Source organism: Dama dama, chromosome 22, assembly GCF_033118175.1.
Source record: "Dama dama isolate Ldn47 chromosome 22, ASM3311817v1, whole genome shotgun sequence".
Taxonomy (NCBI): Eukaryota; Metazoa; Chordata; class Mammalia; order Artiodactyla; family Cervidae; genus Dama; species Dama dama.
This window is the reverse complement of record NC_083702.1, coordinates 8,287,715-8,299,792: the sequence shown is the minus strand read 5'-3', so window position 1 is coordinate 8,299,792 and position 12,078 is coordinate 8,287,715. Positions and strand designations below refer to the sequence as shown.

The window sequence follows — 12,078 nt, the reverse complement described above, 5'->3', positions numbered from 1 at the left end:
ATGTCACATTTATAAGTGTAAAATAAATACCATTTGATTTTTTAAAAATAGCCTATATTTATTATACAAGTCCAAGCAACTCAATCAAATATGAATTTGTTTCACAGAAAGCAATTTTTAACTGAAGTATGTTGTATTATTTAGTACTTCTATAACAAAACAGAATGTTAAAAGAAAAAAAAAGCTCACTACACTTTTAAGTTAGGAATTCCAGTCCTGGCTCTGTCACTCACTGTGTAACCTTAGACAAATTATTTAACACCCTGAGCCTCAGTTTCCATATCCTGAAGTGGAAGTAAAATCTACCTCACAGAATTACTGTGAGGATTAAAGCAATGCATTAAAAGCCTAGCTTGATGCCTGTTATGTAGTGAGCATTGCAGAATGTCAGTTTTCTTTCCCCTTACCTAGGGCTCGTACTTATGGTCCAAACAGTTGTCAGTTTTCAAGTTTAGTTATTCCTCTCTGGAATGATCTTCCTCTCTTTTATCTAATGAATAAAAGATTCAGCTCAAAGGCCATCCTCTCCTTGAAAACCAAAGGAAAAGTTCCCCCGACTCTCCCACACAGTTCTGGGTTTGTCTTTGGAGTTTCTGTCAGTGTGTTATAGCTATCTGTCACTTTGTCTCTCCCACTAGACTGTGAGTTCCTCATGAGGAGGGAACATATACCTCACTCATTTCTTAACCTCAGCTTTTAGAAAAACACCTGGCACGTTACAGGCATGAAACAAAAACTGAATGAATGAATGAAGTCATTACTTAAGCAGTACCCATAATCACTCCTGGGTGACCAAACTTTGTGTTTTTGCCCTTTCTGGGCCGAGATGCTCCTCTGTACTTCTGAATCCCTTCCTCATGGCACTCGACATAGCACTAAGGACGCAGAAAGTCTGCAATAAATACTTTTGGCTTATGCGATACAGAATACTCTCACATGATTTCATGCTAAATAAAAAATGGTATCCTAATGGATGTGGCTTTTGGAAGCCTTTTTAAACAGCAGCTCTTCTTAAGAGTTACTGGCAAAGAACTGAAGCAAATGTTGGAACTATACTACAGCCGGTTTTTCTATGCATGTGTTTTTGAAAAAAGCAGTAATGGTTTGCTTCTTTCTAAAACATTTCATTAAGAAACTGAGGCTCAAAAAAAAAAAGAAACTGAGGCTCATAAAGCCCTCTGATTCGCTGTGCAAAATGCGAACACCACCAGGCAAAATTTAGCTTAGTAACTTTCAGCCAAAGGTTCCCCACCCTACAGTCATAGGGCCGTGGGCCAGCTGGCTGTCACCTCATCTCTGGGAGGTGGCTGCTTTTCAACAGTAAAACTGCATAAGTGAAATGTGGAGTCTGGGGGATCTTCCAAAGACAGACATGCAAATTTAACTTCTTATTTTAAATAGAGATTCTGCTTCAGACCTTGGCTTCAGGTGGAAAAAACCCTGAAAAGAGCTAAAAAACTGGCAAGTGGGAGGGGGGGCACATTTCAGACATCTTATGGATTTTAAAGTATGTAAACATATAGGACACTAGGTGTAATTTCACTGCTAGAGTTAAGTGACGTATTTCACATTCCTGTCTACACACACTTCATGCCAAGTATAGGGTGGTAAGCAGTTAACTGTCCACCAAACTGCCCTTTAGTTATGCTGCATAACAGAGAGAAAACAGAGAAACCCTGACAAAGCCAAGTTGTGCTGGGGCTTACACACACATGCTGGTCTATCATGGTTCTCAATATCATAAAAACAAACACTGCTTGGGCCTTTACTAAGGTGGGCAAGCGCGGTGTCAAACATTTTAACTCCTACAACGACCCCATGATGGATACTATTATTACCCCTAATTTTCAGATGAGGAAACTGAGGCCCAAGATTACACAGCTGGCAAACGGCAGGTTTGAGAGTCTGACTCGAAAACTCCAGCCCTAGCAACTACAGAGAATCAATGCTTCTGCATTCTCGCCAGGCTAGGGAATATACTAGAAGTGTCCTGACAAACATTTTGTTGGAGGGGAAAGTTTCAGATCTGCCGCATCCCTTACACCTGGCAGTATTCAGGTAGCTACACAGGCGTCAAAAAGTCCAGGTGAGACGTCCTTGTTTGGGAATCCTGGGAACTGCACATGGATCCTAAGGGTCTGCACAAGATCCAGGAGAAAGCGCCCGACAGACACCTGGTCCCTGCAGTCACGAAAAGCCCGAGACGCCGCGGGGGCGCGAAACTCCGTGCCTCCACACCCCCGCGGCCCGGCCCAGCCGCGCACAGGTGCACCGACCGCTCGCGACCCCACGCCGCCGGCCCCGGCTGTACGACCCCAGCCTGGGGAAGCGGGGCGACGGTGGGGAAGGGGCCGAGGGGCGAGGACGGCCCACAGCCCGACCCCCGGAGGGCGCGCGTGGCGGGGTCGCCCGAAGAAAGGATGCTCGGGGCGGGGCCGCGGTGGGGGAGGGGTCCCCTGCCCGGACTCTCACTCACCGCCTCGATCTCCTCCGGGGCCGGGCTCCGCGGCGGTACCCGCTCCGGCTCTCAACCGCGCGTGTCTCCTCCCGAGGCTCAGCGTCCAGCCGGGACGCGCGGGGCTGTGGAGAAGTCGGCGCGAGCGGAGGGCGTGCAGCGAGCGGAGCTGAGAGGGTGGGAAGGATGGGACGGTCGCGCTCACCGCTGCCGCCGCGGGGACACCACAGACACGGCCTGGGCCGGCTCCTCTCAGCCACGGAAGCTGCGGGCCCTCCTACCACACCCGCCTCCCGCCCCCCGCACCACGCCACGCCCGCTGGAGGAGTGACAGCAGTGCTGACCAACCAGAGGCCTCGTGGAGGCCGGGAGCCACGGACTAAAAGGAGGGCGGGGACGAGAGGGCTACAAGGGAGGCGAGCGTGGCGGCGGGACTTCCTGTGACTGACGGCCCAGCGCAGCCAATGGGCAGCGGGGAGATGACCTCACTGTAGAGGGAAGTCTGGAACTGGCGGAGTGGCGGTGAGGAGGTGGGAGGAGGTCGGAGACGAGCCGGAGGCGGGGCGCTGGGGCCTTAAAGAGGCAGCAACTCACTGGTCATCCAGTCAAGGGAAGGGCGGCGGACCCGGCCAGACCTGGCCAAGTTGCCAAGGGGTCAATCCTCCCAGCGCTTAGTTCATTAATCCTCTAGACCCTATCACAATCCTTCTAGGGGGCTGAAGGATCCCCGCCTGGGGCTCATAAATCGATTACTTACTTTCACGCTTCCCGAAAGGAGACACAATAAATTCCGCGCTGGCCTGGAGCCCTGAATTCCCGTTACAGCCCCCGCCCCACCGAAGCCCGTCGTCTCGTTCTTTGAGTCAGTTTCCACTACAGTAAAGGGGAGGATACCGGCACCCACCTACCCCATCTTTACCGGCCCAGGATGTTGAGATCATTAACAGCAAAAGTGCTTTGGGCTTCAAGAAGAAAAACAGAATTAACCCAAAAGCCTGTATCAGGAGACTTCAGGAAGAGCATCCGTAAAAGGGAGGACTGCACTAGACGACTCTTGTAATTCTATAATTATAAGATGCTGATTGATGTCCTACTCTATCCGGCATCCACTCTCATAGCAAATGGGTGTGGGGTTGGGGGCGGTGCGGGGTGTGTGTGTGTGTGTCCTGCGTTAGGCGCAAAGGCCACACAGGAGCTTGGTCCATGGCTTCAACAAGGAGAAAGAAAGCGGGCTAAAAGGGAGAGAGAAACAAGGAAAGCCAGGTTCGCTGCGGTAAGTGCCTTGAGGGAAGCAAGCCATTTGCTTCCCCTCCCCCCAGCAATGGGCGGGAGCCCAGAAAAGGCGAAATAACTCCAACTTGGCCGGGTGGAAAGAGGGGGAAGTGCTTTCCCGAAAGCTTCCTGGGGATGGTGTCACCAGACAGAGTAAGGAGGGGGGAGTAACCTGCAGCTACAGGAAGAAGGGGCTAGACCATTCTTGCAGGTTTAGGAAGGAGCGGCGTGATGACACAGAGGCTGAAAAGAGGCAGATCGTTTTACACCCCAGAGGAATTCTTACTACACCCCCTGCTCTCCCCCAAAAGCCTCCGGAGGCTGCCCATTGGTGTCACTCTCAGAGGAAAGGCAGGAGAGGGTGCCTCTCCCCCTCCCACTGCTGCAAAAGCTGAAGGGGCCCTGGGTCTTCCCAGTTATTCATCTATCTTGTCAGTTTCAAGTTCAGTATCACTGCAGTCATAGAATCTTGTAGTTCCAGGCAGGAGCCCTGTGGTCCTTTAGTCACATACCTTCCTCCAAGGCAAGAATTCCTCCATGAAAGTCCTGATAAAATTATTTATTCAGCAAATATTTCTTGAGGGGGTAAGACAGACGAGGTCATCACTGCCCTGCGGGTGCTCTCTCACCGGACTGGGGGACGTGAAGGCACACGCTGAGGTGACCAGGCAGATGATCCCCAGCAGCATGACTAACCAGAGGGCCCAGAGGTACGAGGCAACAGCCCTGCCAGTGTAAATCACCGGGGTTGGGCCGGTTTCCCCAGGACAAGACCTGGCCGGCACGTTCCCGATGGAGTCTACCTACACTCAGCCTTCAGGGAACAGCCGGGGGGAGAGGGAAACCCAGCTGTGTGTTTTGTTGGGTTGTTTTTTCACTTTTTGGCCACACGCCATGGCATGTGGGGTCTTGGTTCCCCAACCAGGAATCGAACCCACACTACCAGCATTGGGGAGCAGAGTCTTAACCACTGGACGACTGGGGAAGTCCCACAGCGTGTGTTATTAGCCATGAGCAGGGTAACATCCTACTCAGCTTCCCAAACATGGCAAACTCACCACCTCTCAGGCCTCTTCTTCTCTTACGACAACTTAAATTGTATACATATATATGTGTGTGTGTGTGTGTGAGTGTGTGTGTGAATATCATATATATGGTGTGCATATATATTTCTTATGGATGATCTGCCTCCCTCTAGTTTCTGACCGTAAATCCTAACGTCATGCCCTGAAGATAACACAGAGCACGTCTAATCCCACTTTGTCATGACAACATTCCAAATATTTGAAGATGACCAGCAAGCTGCCTTTCCCACACCCTCTTACCAGTCCCCAAAACAACAGGGATTAAGTCCTCCTTGTCACCATTCCTCAGACGATGGTTTCCACGCACCACACTATCCTAGTGACTCGGGGAGGGGGGGGGTACATCTTCAGTTTGTCAGGCTCTATTAGGGATACAGACATGAAGATAGAAATGGCTGCTGGTGGGTTTTATTTATTTATTTTTTTATTGGTAATGCAATGCAGGAAGGTTTTCACAAAAGTAAGTAAAATAATGAAACTTGTATCTAGAGCAATTAATGGTTTCTGCTTTCAATTTGACTCTTGTTTTTTCTCTGGATTATACTGTGGGGCTTCCCAGGTGGCGCTAGTGATAAAGAACCCTGCCTACCGATGCAGGAAACTGAAGAGACATGGGTTCTATCCCTGGGTCGGAAAGATCCCTTGAAATAGGAAATAGCACCCCACTCCAGTATTCTTGCCTGGGAAATCCCATGCAGAGGAGCCTGGTGGGCTACAGTCCAGTTGGACACGACTGAGCACAAGCACATCAGGGACATGTGTTATTTTTGTCCTTCCATCAGACATCTTCTCTTCTGGAAAGAGGACCCTAATTTTCCCCTGGGGAACCACTCCTCCCCACACTTGGCTAAGGAGCTGACTCTATCCCAGTCCTGATCAAAGCACTGCTCTCCCCTCCCCACCTCCACCATCTGCAGAGACTGATTTAGAGAAAGGCAGGTAACCCAAGGCGGTACAATCAGAATTCCTGGGCCCTTTGTTGAAACTATCAGGAAGGAGAAGTTCTTGCAGTGAGGCTGCCGAATGGTCCAGTTCTGCACCTGGGACTGACCCGGAGACCACAGGAAATAACGTGCTTGAGAATAAAGTCCAGGTGAGAACCTGTGAACTATCAGAGCTGAGACACCGTAAAGGCCACAGCAGGTGACGTCTGTTGGAGAGCCTGGGTCCAGCCATTTTCTGGCTGACTTCACAGATGTCTGAAGTCAGGGTCCTTAGAGCCTGCCTGTAAGGGAGATTTGGGATTATTGAGGGAGGAAAAATATATAAGGGAGGAAGCTGAACAGGGAAAGGAAAAGAGCCAAGTAAGGCTCAAATCACCCTTTGGCCTGATCCACCCCAGAGAGCTCTGGAGCATAAACCATGCCACGTGGTTATCCTCACCATGGGGCCGCTTTGTGTTCCCCAATATCACTCAGTCACTAGCCATGGGCTCTGAAGGGGTTAAGTTCACCAACGCTAGTCCCTTCAGCTGAGGGCAATTCTCCAGAATTTGGGGCATCTGGGAACCCTTTGCTGCCAGTGCAGCAGCTGGGGGATGGGTGAACTGGCCCGTTAAGGAAACTTGGAAGGGGCACTATTTGGGTCTAACCCTGGGGGCCAATTCATTCCCTTCCCACTTGGGTTTTCGTTCACTGAAGCCAAAATGTGACGACCTTAAACACCCAGGTGTGATGAGACCAGCACAGGGCACAGAGAAACCCTGGCCTTCCCTGGTCTGACCCCTCCATCCATGAGCACGCTTCAAGGTTACATTACCAGGTTTAATGGCTGCCCTGACCCTTTGGCTCAAACTAACTTTGTAACCAATCTTTTCCACCTTCTTTCCTTTAATCCCCCTCCCCCCGCCCCCGCGCGCCGCCCCAGTCTCCTACTAAGCCAAATTCACTCTTTTTTTTGTACACCTTTAATTACTTAACACAAATATGGGATTTTTAGCTTAACCCTCCTAGTAATTAGCAGTAGTTGTCATTTCGTGCATTTCCATCCTTTGCTGCAAATTGCTGTAAACACAGGCCAATTCAATTCTGTCACCCATCTAACTTGCCACTTCTAATTTTGCTGCTGTTGCTGAAATGGGCAAATCCAATGACAGAAACCTTCAACAAACTGCTGGAGACCCATTTTCCCCTCCTTCTCATCTGCTAATCCATCACCCTGAAAGATTTACTCCACCTGTCATTTTCCTTGCTGTCTCTCTTCCTGGGGAATCTCTCCAAAGGCATTTCCCAGGTCTTTTTTGTTTGTGTTTTAGCCACGCCACATGGTTTGTGGGCTTACCTGGTAGCTCACTTGGTAAAGAATCTGCCTGCAATACAGGAGACCTGGGTTCAATCCCTGGGTCAGGAAGATGCCCTAGAGAAGGGAATGGCTACCCATTCCAGTATTCTTGCCTGGAGTATTCCATGGACAGAGGAGCCTGGCATGCCACAGTCATGAAGTTGCAGACAGCCAGACATAATTGAGCAACTGACACTTTCATGGTTTGCAGGATATTAGTTTCTGACCAGGGATTGAACCTGGGCCATGGCACTGAGATCACGAAGTCCTAACCACTGGACTACCAGGACACTTCCATTTCCCAGGTCTTGATCAGCCCTACCCTCAGCTCTTCTTGCTTTTCCCTGTTTCTTCCTAAGTCTTTGTTCAGGTTGGTCCCTCTCCCTAAATACCTTCTCTTGTATCTCTATGTATTCGTATCCCAGCTCACATTCCACTTCCTCCAGGAAGCCCGCCACTCTTCCTCCAGTCTAAATGAATCCTTCCCTTCTCTGATAAGCCATGGTTCCAGAGTGTCAAGCACACTGCTAAGCATTCTGAGTGCAGTCTTCTTTCATTCTTGTGGTAACCTTAGGTAGGTGCTGTTGTGATCCTCATTGCTCCATGAGGAAACCGAGACTGAGAGGTTAATTAAGGAACTCGATTTGCTATCACACAGCCAGAAACTACCACAGTCAGGGTACAGATGAAATGAAATGAAAACTCTGGCTAAAATTCAATAAACATTTGTTGGCTACACAGAAGGAACTAGAGGAGATATTAAAAAGTGAAATAGACAATCCTGGCCTGCAATCAAGAACAGGGACTCTCAGTTCAGTTCAGTCACTCAGTCATGTCCAACTCTTTGTGACCCATGGACTGCAGCATCACCAATTCACAGAGCTTGCTCAAACTCATGTCCATCGAGTCAATGATGCCACCCAACCATCTCATCCTCTGTCGTCCCCTTCTCCTCCTGCCTTCAGTCTTTCCTAGCATCAGGGTCTTTTCCAAGGAGTCAGTTTTTCACATCAGGTGGCCAAAGTATTGGAGCTTCAGCTTTAGCATCAGTCCTTCCAATGAATATTCAGGACTGATTTCTCTCAGGATGGGCTGGTTGGATCTCCTTGCAGTCCAAAGGACTCTCAAGAGTCTTCTCCAACACTACGGTTCAAAAGCATCAGTACTTCAGTACTCAGCTTTCTTTATAGTCCAACTCTCACATCCATACATGACTACTGGAAAAACCATAGCTTTGACAAGACGGACCTTTGTTGGCAAAGTAATGTCTCTGCTCTTTAATATGCTGTCTAGGTTTGTCATAACTTTTCTTCCAAGGAGCAAAGGTCTTTTAATTTCATGGCTGCAGTCACCATCTGCAGTGATTTTGGAGCCCCCAAAAATAAAGTCTTTCACCATTTCCATTGTTTCCCCATCTATTTGCCATGAAGTGATGGACCAGATGTCATGATCTTAGTTTTCTGAATGTTGAGTTTTAAGCCAACTTTTTTACTCTCCTCTTTCACTTTCATCAAGAGGCTCTTTAGTTCTTCGCTTTCTGCCATAAGGGTGGTGTCATCTGCATATCTGAGATTATTGATATTTCTGCTGGCACTATAAATGGCACCAATCTGAACAATGCTGTAAGGATGGTAGAAATGAAATAAGAGAAGGAGAGCTCGTGTCTGGTAGAACCCAGTAAGATCACGTGAAGGAGTTTAGGTTTGAAAGCAGGGAGTGAGGTGCGGCCCTCCAGCTTAGGGCACACTGTGAGTAACAGCATGGAGGAAGGACAACGTGGGGCATATCTGAGCAAGGGAGTTGTCTGGTTTGTTTGAGAGAGAAGGCTTTCAAGCCTTGGCAGAGGCCCTGTTGTAAAAAGGAAAGAATGCCAAGACCAGACGGGCATTGAGCTTTTGAAAACAGGATCCAAATTGTGTCTTAAGAGTGACCTGATAGTTGATTGGATTGGAAGGAGACTGAAATGGGGTTGAGGTGATAAGTTAGGAGACCACAACTCTTGTTTTCCAATCAAGAGTTAAATTAGGATCCATGAGGGCACTGGCAATGGCCTTGGATTATTTTTTCCCCTGTATTCTGTAACCACTTTGTTTTTGCTTGTCCCCAGAGATCATAACATCCTTGAGTAGTGTCAAGCACTTGAAAAAAATGTACCCATAATTGCTAAACTGCTATCAATTTCTTGATAGTTAATAAGCACTCAGCAAATGCTGTTGTGATTGAATCGAATGCATGAGCAGGGTGATGAAAATTCTGGGGCTCTGTTTAAATGGTTTCATAGGAACTCAGGCCATGCCTGCAACTCTCTGCAGTATTATGTATGTGCTTAGTTACTCAGCTGTGTCTGACTCTTTGCGGCCCTCATGGACGGTAGCCCTCCCGGCTCCTCAGTCTGTGAGATTCTCCAGGCAAGAATACTGGAGTGGGTTGCCATGCCTTCCTCCAGGGGATTTTCCTGACTCAGGAACTGAACCCAGGTCTCCTGTGTCTCCGGCATTGCAGGCAGATTCTTTCATTCAGCACCTACTAGGTACATCATTCTTTCATTCAGCTCCCCCAGTGGTAGGTACTAACATCATGTTCATCTTGTTTTTTAGTCGCTAAGTCATGTCCAACTCTTTGTGACCCTATGGATTATAGGCTTCTCTGTCCATGGGATTGCCTAGGCAAGAATACTGGAGTAGGCTGCCATTTCCTACTACAGGGGATCTTCTGGACCCAGGGATCAAACCCGGGTCTCCTGTATTGGCAAGCGGGTTCTTTACCACTGCGCCACTAGGGAAGCCCATGTCCATCTTACAGATCAGAAAAACTGAGGATCAAGAGAGTTGTTTGGAACTGAGAGAATGAGCTGCAGGACTTTCAGGGCTAAAACCATGACGCGTGTACGTGCTCAGTTGCTCAGTCGTGTCCGGCTCTTTGCAACCCCATGGACTGCAGCCCGCCAGGCTCCTGTGTCCATGGGGATCCTCCAGGCAAGAATATTGGAGTGGGTTGCCATACCCTCCTCCAGGGGATCTTCCCAACCCAGGGACTGAACCCAGGTCTCCTGCATTGCAGGCGGATTCTTTACCCACTGAGCCACCTGGGTAGCCCCATACCAGGACGACCCCAGGCAAATCCAGAGGGTTGGTCACCCTATCATGATTCCTGGCCCCACATTACACAAGCCAGGATTTAAACTCAAGTCTGACCAGCTCAAGCCCCCATGGGACTTTCTTCTGGCTTTCTGATCATTGCAGCCAATATAAATATTCTTACTTGGATATTCTGGGGACAGAATCCAAGCATACTCTTATATTGAATTTGGCTCATGTATTTGGAGCCTCCTGGAGACAGTCCCTTGTAGAGAGACAGCGAATCACAAAATGGATGGGTTTTTGTCAGAGAAAAGGAATCCAGCCTGGGGAACATCTTCCCGGCTGACACCTTGAAAGTTCGGCTTTATCAACGGTTCTTTGGCGCCTCCTGGTGGTGAAAAGTTGTTAGCCCCTTACCCCTTAGACGAAAGAACACGTAAAAGGGTGAGAGTGAAACCCAACTGAAACTTCTTACAGCTTGGGGAACATAAAGATTTTGCTTCAAAAATAAAAACTAGCTGAGGCTTTTCTTTCTTTTTTTCTTAAATGAAAGCTGACCAACCAGGCTGTCATAGGCTAGGGCGAGGAGAATCAGACGCAAACTTCAAGTGGACGCCAAAAGAAAACCCTCAATAATCAAGACAATAATTAAAAAAAAAAAAAAACGAAATTAATGGCAAAAATGATTAGCAAAATATCCAAATTTCAAGTACAGAACAGACAGGCTCTGACCATGCATTTGCCCTGCCACGTCTCACTGGCCTCGCCCCAGTCCTGTGAGCACTGGCCCAGGACCCTGGAACCCCAGCCCCTTCGAGAAGCTCTGGGTGGAGGGCGCCTGACGATGGCCCTCAAAACCTCACCACGGGAAATGGAAGTGGTACCTTCAGATGTTCCCGCCAAAGAAATTTCATAGAAAGGATTACATGCCCTGCTAGGAGAAGCCAGAAAGCCTGCAGCAAGCATGAAGTTTCCTTAAGGCTCTTGTTTGGGCATATTTTGAATTCGATGTCATAATATATCCATATTTGATTTTGTTCTGTTTCCTTTTATCGACATATAGACACTTCAGAAGTGTACAGAGAAGGGATATTATCATGACCTTATAGCGCAAAGGATTTTCACAAGCCAACACACACTTAACCGGCACCCAGATCAAGACAGAGAACAAGACCAGAGTCCCCATCATGCCCCCTCTGTTCACTGCCACCCCGAGGTACCTCTGTCTTGATGTCCAACAGCATAGATTAGTTCCATTTTTGTTCTGTATATAAATGAAATGATACACTCCAAGGTATGTTAAGTCTGGTTTATTTTACTGTGAGCTATGTTAGTGAGATTAGGCCATAATCTTTGTGTGTGATTATAGTTTGTTCATTCTCATTACATGGTATGAATCTATTAAAATAAATTTATCCAGTCAGCTGACATGGGTTGTTTCAGCGTGATGTTTCAGCACGCTGTGCTGCTATGAATATTCATATCCACGTCTTCTGTTTAACATGGACATGTCTACAACAGCCAGGTTCAGCAGAACTTTCTACCTGACCCATAGACCTGCGAAGGCTTCCCTGGTAGCTCAGCTGGTAAAGAATCCGCCTGTAATGCGAGAGACCCTGGTTGGATTCCTGGGTCAGGAAGATCCCCTGGAGAAGGGATAGGCTACCCACTCAAGTATTCTTGGGCTTCCCTGGTGGCTCAGAAGGTAAAGAATCCACCGGGAATGCAGGAGACCTGGGTTCCATCCCTGGGTTGGGAAGATCCCCTGGAGGAGGGCACGGCAACCCACTCCAGTATTCTTGCCTGGAGAATCCCCCTGGACAGAGGAGCCTGGTGGGCTACAATCCATGGGGTTGCAAAGAGTCAGACATGACTGAAGCAATAAGCGGCAGCATAGACCTGTGAG

The 12,078-nt window shown here is 48.5% G+C and overlaps 1 long non-coding RNA gene across 1 annotated transcript in view; it reads right to left on the bottom strand.

Annotated features, from left to right (window-relative positions):
- LOC133043547 (uncharacterized) overlaps nt 1-2,746 on the bottom strand; it is a 76,076-nt gene extending 73,330 nt beyond the window's left edge. Inside the window, exon 1 of the long non-coding RNA XR_009689721.1 lies at nt 2,477-2,746. This is a non-coding gene — a long non-coding RNA (uncharacterized LOC133043547). The remainder of the gene's footprint in view (nt 1-2,476) is intronic.
- Nucleotides 2,747-12,078: the final 9,332 nt, after the last annotated feature.